Genomic DNA, 9,190 nt, shown 5'->3' with positions numbered 1-9,190 from the left:
AGTTTAGCAAGCGCTACAATTTATGTTTTGAAAATCATTTTGTAACCTGGGGTATTAAACCCCATAGGGTAGATACTAAAGATATACTAGCAATGTTTGAGAAACTCAAATAATAAAATCAACATTCAGTATCTACAATCATTAATTAGGCGATTTGCAATGAAACACACACAAGAAGCATGTATCTTTTTAATTGTTTTATTTCCCCATCAAATTAAAAGCTCATTACCAAGATTACTGATACATGTATGATAATGATTCTGACTGGATAGAGGAATATTTTGGCACACCTGTACCACCATATTGCTATTTTACCAGTGGCAGATCCACGTTTGTGGAATACCTTACCGGTTCATAATAGGAATGCTGCTCCTCTGGTAGTGGCGTAGATTTCTTTTTGACATTGGGGGATGGGTTGGAAAAAATTCTTGAAATATAGAGAATCCGGCACTTTTGGCAACAGAACCAGTATATGGCACAAATGCGCGCGAAAAATTTTGCCATTTTGAAGGTAAAATCGATGAAATAGTGCAAAAGTGGAATAAATTTGTGCATATCACAAAAAATTGGGCTTTGGGGGCTAAAATGGCCAAATATTAGGTTAATTTGGTCAGAAACCCACATACAGGCATCAACATTGGGGGGATGATTGTATGGACCACCCCCAACAAAATATTGGGGGGATATATCCCCTGGGATCTATGCCTATGTCCCTGGAATCATTCAAAACCATGGTCAAGATATATCTTTTTCCATGACATGTAGCTGATAATGTTGCCTTTTTTTCTGTATTTGATAATTTCTGGTATTCTTTTGACATTTCGCTTTGAAAAGGCGCACTATAAAAGTATAGTATTAGTTAAGTATAGCCCAGTGTGGTGTAATGAACCCCAAAATGAGTTGGTTTGCTAACTCAACCCTCCCCGAAAATGTCAACCCCTTAAACCAACAACAACAAAAATTCGAGCGCATTTGTACCATAAACTTCTTTTGTCGCCAAAATGTGTTGGATTCACTATCAAGACAATTTTTCCAACCTCATCCCACCATGTCACAAAGAAATCTATGCCACTGTTCTGGGGACACATTCCATTGTAATAATTAAAACTGCAGCACCTAGAGTCCTGATTTTTGCTGGATATTATTGTGTAAAAACAAAATTTTGAAAAATATTGAGGGAGTCCTCCTCAGCAAATGTTATAATATGGCTTTAACAATGGCGGTCCTGGACCTCCAAGCACTGGTTTATTGCTACCCCTGAGTTCATGGTTTGGAGTTCATGGTTTGTTGTCCTCCAAAATACTCAGTCCTATTATCAAATTTCCACTAGTGGTGGCAGCAAGCATGTGGCATCATGGTGGCATGCATGACTAATTTAAGGGCAGTTTTTCAAGAAGAACAGTAGCCTTGAATTTAGATGGATTTGCTTGTGTGACTGCCAAAGATTGGAGACCATCACCATTCCATGTCTTTACACAGTCCTGGAGTTCTTTCCAGGATGTGTGTTTTATACATGTAGTACAGGGGGAAATACGAATGTGCATAAAACTGTCCTGTTGGTGGCTGTCATTTCAAATTGGATGACCCATTCTGTGTCTGATAGGTTTGATGTATAAAATTGTATACAGATCGGTACTCCTATCTCCATGGTCCTTCCAGACTTCCAGTGCAAGTTCTTGTTTTCATCTGTAAAATAAAATAATTGAAGACAGAGACAAAATTGCGATTCTTGCAGTTCCAACAGTACATGTATACGTACACATAATTTTGGTTAAAGAGAGTATACACTCATTTTAACTTTATCACATAGGCAAGCCTCTGGATGTCAATCAGTGTTCGAAATAAGCACTTATCCTCTTGTCTGTCCTCTGATCTTGTCCAAGAATTACTGGGGACAACCATATTGAGCTATGTACTTATCAAACACTGGGGACTGGGGACAACCACTATATCTTACCTCCAAAATCATGATAAACTTGACATGAAATTTTGACTTTTGACTTCATGTAAATTGATTGTAATTTGTATCCTTAAGGGAAGGGGTATCAATGTTTGGACAGTATTATTGTGGGACATTAGAGCACATCAGACCACAGATTATCGAATTGCATTCTGAATACGAAGAATGGCCTTCTGATAGATCAAATAATTTTGATTTTTGAAATTAGCAATGTAATACACATTTTATGGCAAATCATTAAAATTGATATTTTTGATATTTAACAGTACTCAAGTAAACTTTATAAATCTGATGATTTCTACCTAAAGTGTATGTAGGTGGGATGAAAAGCCGATGATCAATTGAAAATTTTGACCTTTTGTATTGAAGACTCCCAGCTACATACACTTTAAGACTATATCATTAAATTTATAAAATTTACTTCGAGAACTGTTATATCTCCAAAATGTGAAAAATATCAAATTTTAATAATTTGTCATAAAATTTGTATTATATTGTGAATTTCATCAAATGAAAATTATTTGATATCAGAAAGACATTCTTCGTATTAAGAATGCAAGGGCCTCAGGTTTAGCAATTTGTGGCTACAGATTTACCACACCAAAAGACATCAAACAAATTTGATTTTTTGCATTAAAAATATGACACATTTTGGGGACAACCAAAATGTTTTGAGGACAAACAGAATTTATTCTTTAGTTATCGTCGGGATAACCTCTGTATTTTCTTTATTTACTTTTTACACTGACGTAAATATTTGTGAGGAGGTAGAGTAAATATTTGTGTGGGTCATGATTAAACTCGCCTTGTAAAGTTGTAAACCTGCCTTTTTTTAAATCGTCAGTTACCTGCACACTCAAAATTGCTGAATTGTTGTTGTTTTGCACAGCTCATCTACCAACAAGGGGAATATTTTTTTGGCAAGTTAAGAAAAGGCAAGTTAGTGAAAAAGCGAGTTACAGCCCACAAAGATACACAATTTGTCACATACCCCCATGGAGCTGTCCATCAAGTCACAGTCTGCAAGTTTAGTTAGGCCAATTAAAGCAATCAAGTTCCACTGGCAAGTTACGCCAAAGTAACCAAGTCCCACCGGCGAATGACGCCATAGCAATTCAAGTCCCAGTGGTGAGTTACGCCAAATTGATCAATCTCCATTGCCTTGAAAAAGAAGAAAGAAAAATGTTCAAATATTTGTTTAAAATTTATTAGTGTATACATTTTGTACATGTACAAGTGATACACTTGATTGCATGAATATAGATTGTTTTTATGTATATTTTAAAAATCCAACCTTCGAAATTTTGCATCCGCAAAGTCGCACTAAGTCAAATTTGCAACTTTCAAGCTACCGACTGTCCACTCCAAGAAAGTGCATGCCCCAACAACACTAAGTTGGACTTGGCATAAGAACCTAACTCACCACTGGGACTTGCTACAATCTCAGCAGGTGGTCACTTTGAAACTTTGTAGCCTTGTAGGGGGTACCTCGCTTTTTCCTAACTCACCTTTTTTTAACTCGCCATGTACATTTGTATCTGTCCCTACTAAAGACAGTATCAGAATCAGTGATACATTTTGAAGCTAAAAATGTTTTATATGGAAAGTGTAGTCCATAAAATGTACATATATTTTGATTCATGCAAGACCTAAAAAAAATTGTTTGATTTGCGTAACCCGACCGACCCTAATAATAAGCCCGACCCTAGACTTTTTTTCTCATTTTTTTTTGCGAAAGTTTTTAAAAATTTAAAAAAAAAATTAAATTTAAAAAAACAAAACAAAAAGTTCCAAGGCCTTTATCATGCAATTAAATAGGGCCTACAGTTTAAATTGTGTGAGTAAATTTTTTGTTTAAATTGCCAACTGACCTACCCTAATATTTTTTTTATGTTACCCCAGGGTCAATCCATGTCAATTCACCCAACGAGTTAAACCTGACCTCCTTCAAATTTGTTCTAATTTGGTATACAAGTTGATTTTGGCTGCCAAAGCTGATATTTCAAGTTTGAGCTTAATCGGACTTACGGTTGTCCCGCTACGGGCGGCGCATTTTTTGCGATTTCTGCGAAAAATGGCGCGGCGGCAGAGTTTTCAATGACCATATCTCCGTAACCGTTTGTCCAAATGAGCTGAAATTGGTGTCATTGGAAAGCTAATGTCATAAAGAATCCAAATCTGTCATTATTTAATAAATACGAGCAAGATAAAATTGTAAAACCTTTTGCCTTGAATTTGACCTTGAATTTGACCTTGTGGATCAGTATGCGACTTCAAAACAAAGTGTGCTCAAATTACACCCCCATATGTTTTCTACAAAATATATAAAAATTAGAGGTATAATATGTTTTGTTTTCATACAAGCTTCCCTCAAAGTTAGGCAAAAATGTGATTTTCCATTGAAGCACACAGTAAACCACAATACTGAACTTAGCACTGAATAGTCAGTATGCAAAGTTCAGTATTGTATTCACTATGACATTGTTTCAATGAAATCACAGTTTTCAGCTCATTTGGACAAAGCACGGAGAAAACATTGAAAATATATATCTAATTTGTTTATATTCGTAGAAAAATATAGAAAATGCGCTACATGATCACACGGAGAAATTCAAAGTCCATTTAATTCAAACTTGAAATTTCAGCTTTGTCAGCCAAAATCTTTTGTATACCAAATTAGAACAAATTTGAAGGAGGTCAGGTTTAAAATTACATTTTATTTGGGTGATTTGACATGGAATGAGCCCCCAACCAAACAATTTTTTAGGCCTAATGTGTATACAATTTTGTTTGCATTTTTATTTAAAGCCATATTTGTAAAATTTTATGAAATTTGTAAAAATGCATAATTTGTAATGTTTACACTGTGTTGGTCAGATCAAAATGTAATTTTGACATAATGTCGTACGATATTCAAACTAATCAGACATTTAATTCCCCATAGAACTCCATGTTGTAGGTGACAGCCAAAATAGCCAGCAGGGTTTCTTTAACTTTATCTTGTTATTTCGGCTTAAAATGGACAGACCCCATTTCTGACAGTTATTTCTAATACCATTTCCACATTTTGTGTAAAGAATAATAAAATTAAAATTTGATGTACCCGGTACTAATAGTTTGTACAATGTACATTTATGGCTTTAAATCAAATTTACTGTAGTGTAGGCCTACATACCAGGTTAATTATATTCCATCCATGATGTACTATTGTTCGTTCATTCTCCTTATCATCATAATCCAGGTTACCGTCACCGTCACGACCTAGTTTGTGAAATAAAAAAGTGAAACACGAGTGTGTTATTGTGGTTATTAATTATTATTTTTTTAGCATATTGCAGCCCAGTGGCGGATTTAAGGATAAGGGCCCTGTCAACAAAATAGCCCACAGACCCTATAGTAAGGAGTTCAAATCAGTGGCGTTCGTGTTGCTCTAGTCGGAATCTGAAAAACACTGCGCTCGTCCGAATCTGAAAAATACAGCGCCAGTCCGAAACTGAAAACCATATAGCGTTGTAGCCCGACACTGAGAACCACAATACTAGTCCGAATATATTTGAAAACACTGCATAGTCCATAGAGCTAGTCCAAATATTTCCCATATTTAGACCAGCGCAGTGTTTTTCATATCCAGACCAGCGCAGTGGTTTTTTTTTAGATTCAGACTAGAGCAATGCCGATGGTTTTCAGTTTTGGACTGGTGCAGTATTTTTCTTGCCATCTTGTGCAGTATACACTTTTCATATTCAGACTAGCTGCATATTGATCTAAATCTGTGCTATTCAGATTTGGGCTGGTGACATGATTTTCAGAATTTTAATAAAATACTGCACTAGTCTGAAAAACATTTGGACTAGCTACATGTTTTTTAGAATTAAATTTCGGACAGTGTCAGATGAGTGCAGTGATTTTCATATTCGGACTGACATACAGCATGTACAGTACAAGGGATTAGGCAGCCAGCCATATAGGGAGTGTTTTTATGTTTTACACACCCAAATTTGTAACCACCCAGTTTTAGCCCACACAAATTTTAAATTCACACAGTAGGCCTACCCAGTTTTTTTTATTTACACACCCAAACCTTCAAATCCTGCCTAAGACCCTGATTTGTGTGGTCGGAATAGCGGTGTCGTGTGTGCCATTTTTCAGCCTGATGTGACAGTGATGTGAACGAGTTGTGGCATCTGTATCTCACACGCATCCATGCGACGTCGCATGTCTTTCATGCTTTGAGCATGTGCATGTACTCCGCCAGCGCTTTAGAGCAAAAACTAGCGACTTGAAGCTGCACCCAATGAAATACGCACTGACGTCACTGCTACATCAGGGTGAAAAATGGTATAGCGGCACGTCTGACCACGCATGAACGCCCTGTACTTAAATTTTCGTCAAATTTACATTATACATATGCCTGCCTACCAGTACTACATTTTGTAAGCATATGCTATAGAAAAATTATTTAATTCGTGTACATCGTGGAACATACTCTTTGCGTGGCTAAGCGTAGTAAGCTGTTGTACACAGTCTCTGATCAGCTCTTAATAGGCGGGGACTCATAACATCGTGGATTGATATAGAACGGCGTACACACAGCTGGGCGCAGCAGTTATGCGATCTGCGCTTTGAGTGAAGACGCGTGCTTTTGTGAATTTACGTGTGCGTAAGTTGGAACTTTATTGACTCGCGCAGTAACAAAAGGCGAATAATTCCCGCCGATTAAGAGCTGATCATAGTATAACCTCGCTTACTTATGGACGAGTACTCGCGTAGAGTAGCACTGTACACTCGTGTATTATTTTAGCATGATTAGTTGTGAGTAACAATCGTAGTTGAATGTACACAAATAGAGGCCACGCCGTCAGCCTTTCGCCATCTTGTGGGTACAAATATGATCTGTGTGTTCATGCGTCGGACACTACGTGCAGGGCGCAGCTTGCCACGCAGCTGTTATCACGCAACAACGCAGTGATTTTGCTGTTTACGCATGGAGATCGAACGACCATCGCAGCGTGTACCCACAAGATGGCGGCATATGACGTCACGCTGACGGCCTCTATTAAATAATTTTTCTATTTGATCAAATTCAAACCCATGGCCATGCCGACATGGCATGGGCGCGAACATTTACTCGGTGTGTCGTCGGTGATTTAATAGAATGTCACAAATGTTAAACTCCAGAGTCTATGCATAACTACTGCTATCAACGACTGTATGACATTGACCTGTTGGTTTACTAGTCTCAGCATACATTGACAAGCATGCAAGTGAAAAATGTAACCATGCATGCATGGCATATGGGGATGATTGAATGATGGGTATACGGCCGTCAGTAACAGTAGATTTCCTGTCCAAATATGAGCTAAAATCCGGGCTAAACTTACTTACCCGTCAGTGACAGGAGAAGTAGCTGATGAAATCAATCAGAGATCCCGGTCAGAGAACTATACAGACATGACATCCATGACACGGTTGTTGCCATTGCAGACATTGCAGTACAACCTCTCAGCCCACACTGCAGTGCACTGCCCAATGCGAAAATTGCGTGTAAAATGTACACCGATTTGGAGACGGGAGTTTCTTGTCCAAAATCAATTAAAATCGAAGAGCTGCGTGTGCCCAATATAATCCAAGTGGTAAAAGTCCGCAAATGTTCACGGGTGACAAAGTACCAAGTCATAAACATCAGCTGATGTTGAGATATTTTGGATGAAAACCCGGAAATTTCAATGTAAGCGGTGAAAATTGGTCGCCATTAATTTTTGATCGGACGAACAAAAATGACGTCATAAGATTTCATCAAATTGCATGTACAATGTACGGCATATTGTACATGTTGCGCATGCGCATTAACAGATATTGACTGATTATCATAATTTGTGGAACTCATTATCATAATTTGTGGAACTTTATTCGAAAATGCGGTTACGCACTCGTACTATTCTTCAGTACGCACGTTAGACATCTGATTGTATTAATATCGATGGGCCGCACTCGCTGTCCTAATCCAAATAGTGCGAGATGTTTCGAGTGATAGAGGTGAAGTTTATGATGTTGTTTCTTTGCAAATTCCCAATGTTTTTCGCGTCCAAATGTATTGGGAACTTTCATAATGATTGCATATTATCATTTTAGAAGAAAAAAAGAAAAATCTAAAAATTTATAAAGATCGTACATTAAGGCTTTAACAAACAACAAAGACACGTGTTTAAGGTTAAATACAATTGATTTTCAAGGCTTGATTCCAGAGGGGCGTAAGTTAAGCAGTATACAGACTTTTTATTAGACGTACAATATTGTATGTACAATATGTACGTTATTTAATTTATTGCCATTCTATTTCCAGTAATGTTTAAGTTCTAACGAATGTTTGATGACGTAAAATCGATAATATATTTCTACCACATATAGTACGTAACATATTATCGATTTTACGTCATCAAACATTTGTTAGAACATAAAACATTGCTGGAAATAGAATAACAATAGATTAAACTAGCTTCAGACTCCGCATTGTACGTACAATATTGTATGTACAATACTTTTCGTGACGTCAAAAGTATTACACGTGCAATAAATACAATACGTGCCACGACTAGTTGAATCAGATTAAATCCCGCGCTATTATAACCCTGACGGTTCATTGTTTGCTAAATCCAAGCGAGGACACCAGAAAATCTATGCAAGATAAATTTCTACTGCTGCTGATGAAAAATCCTAGAGTGCGTTTTGAGGTTTTTTCTGCACTTTACCAGTAGGCCTAATAAATTCATAAAAAATAAAAATCAAATAAAGATTTAGGGCGAATGCTTTTACTCACTGCTCATCTGATCCACTTTCCCAGGAAACTAAATACCGATGCTGCTTAGTTTTCCCCTGACTTTCCAGACATAATTATGAGTAAACATCAAATTTAATGTTTACAAAACAATCAAATATATATACATTCGTTTGCATTTTGTACATAAATATTAATATTAATAATGTACAAACATTAAAAAAGGGGGCCTAAGAGTATGTCTATCTTTAATCATATACTAATTCCGCCATGCCCAAACATATTTTATATATATGAAATCGTGTAATGGCACCCAAATTCCAATAAAAAATAAAAACAAATTTGTTATCAAATACACTAGGCCTATACATGGTATTACAGGAATTTAATAGATGGTGCATTTTAATAAATAAATAGATTAACACGGGTAATGGGCGATAAAGATTTACCACAGA

At 36.7% G+C, this 9,190-nt stretch overlaps 1 long non-coding RNA gene across 1 annotated transcript; it reads right to left on the bottom strand.

Annotated features, from left to right (window-relative positions):
- Nucleotides 1-942: 942 nt before the first annotated feature.
- LOC140143994 (uncharacterized) lies at nt 943-7,715 on the bottom strand. The gene is made up of 4 exons (XR_011857821.1): nt 7,346-7,715; nt 5,136-5,221; nt 2,952-3,121; nt 943-1,686 (listed from the first exon to the last, which is right to left on the bottom strand). It is a non-coding gene; the product is annotated as an uncharacterized lncRNA (long non-coding RNA).
- Between the last annotated feature and the right edge of the window lie 1,475 nt (nt 7,716-9,190).

The sequence above is a fragment of the Amphiura filiformis genome, unplaced genomic scaffold, assembly GCF_039555335.1.
Source record: "Amphiura filiformis unplaced genomic scaffold, Afil_fr2py scaffold_36, whole genome shotgun sequence".
NCBI lineage: Eukaryota > Metazoa > Echinodermata > Ophiuroidea > Amphilepidida > Amphiuridae > Amphiura > Amphiura filiformis.
The sequence above is the reverse complement of the archived record's forward strand: the minus strand, read 5'-3'. Positions and strand labels throughout refer to the sequence as shown.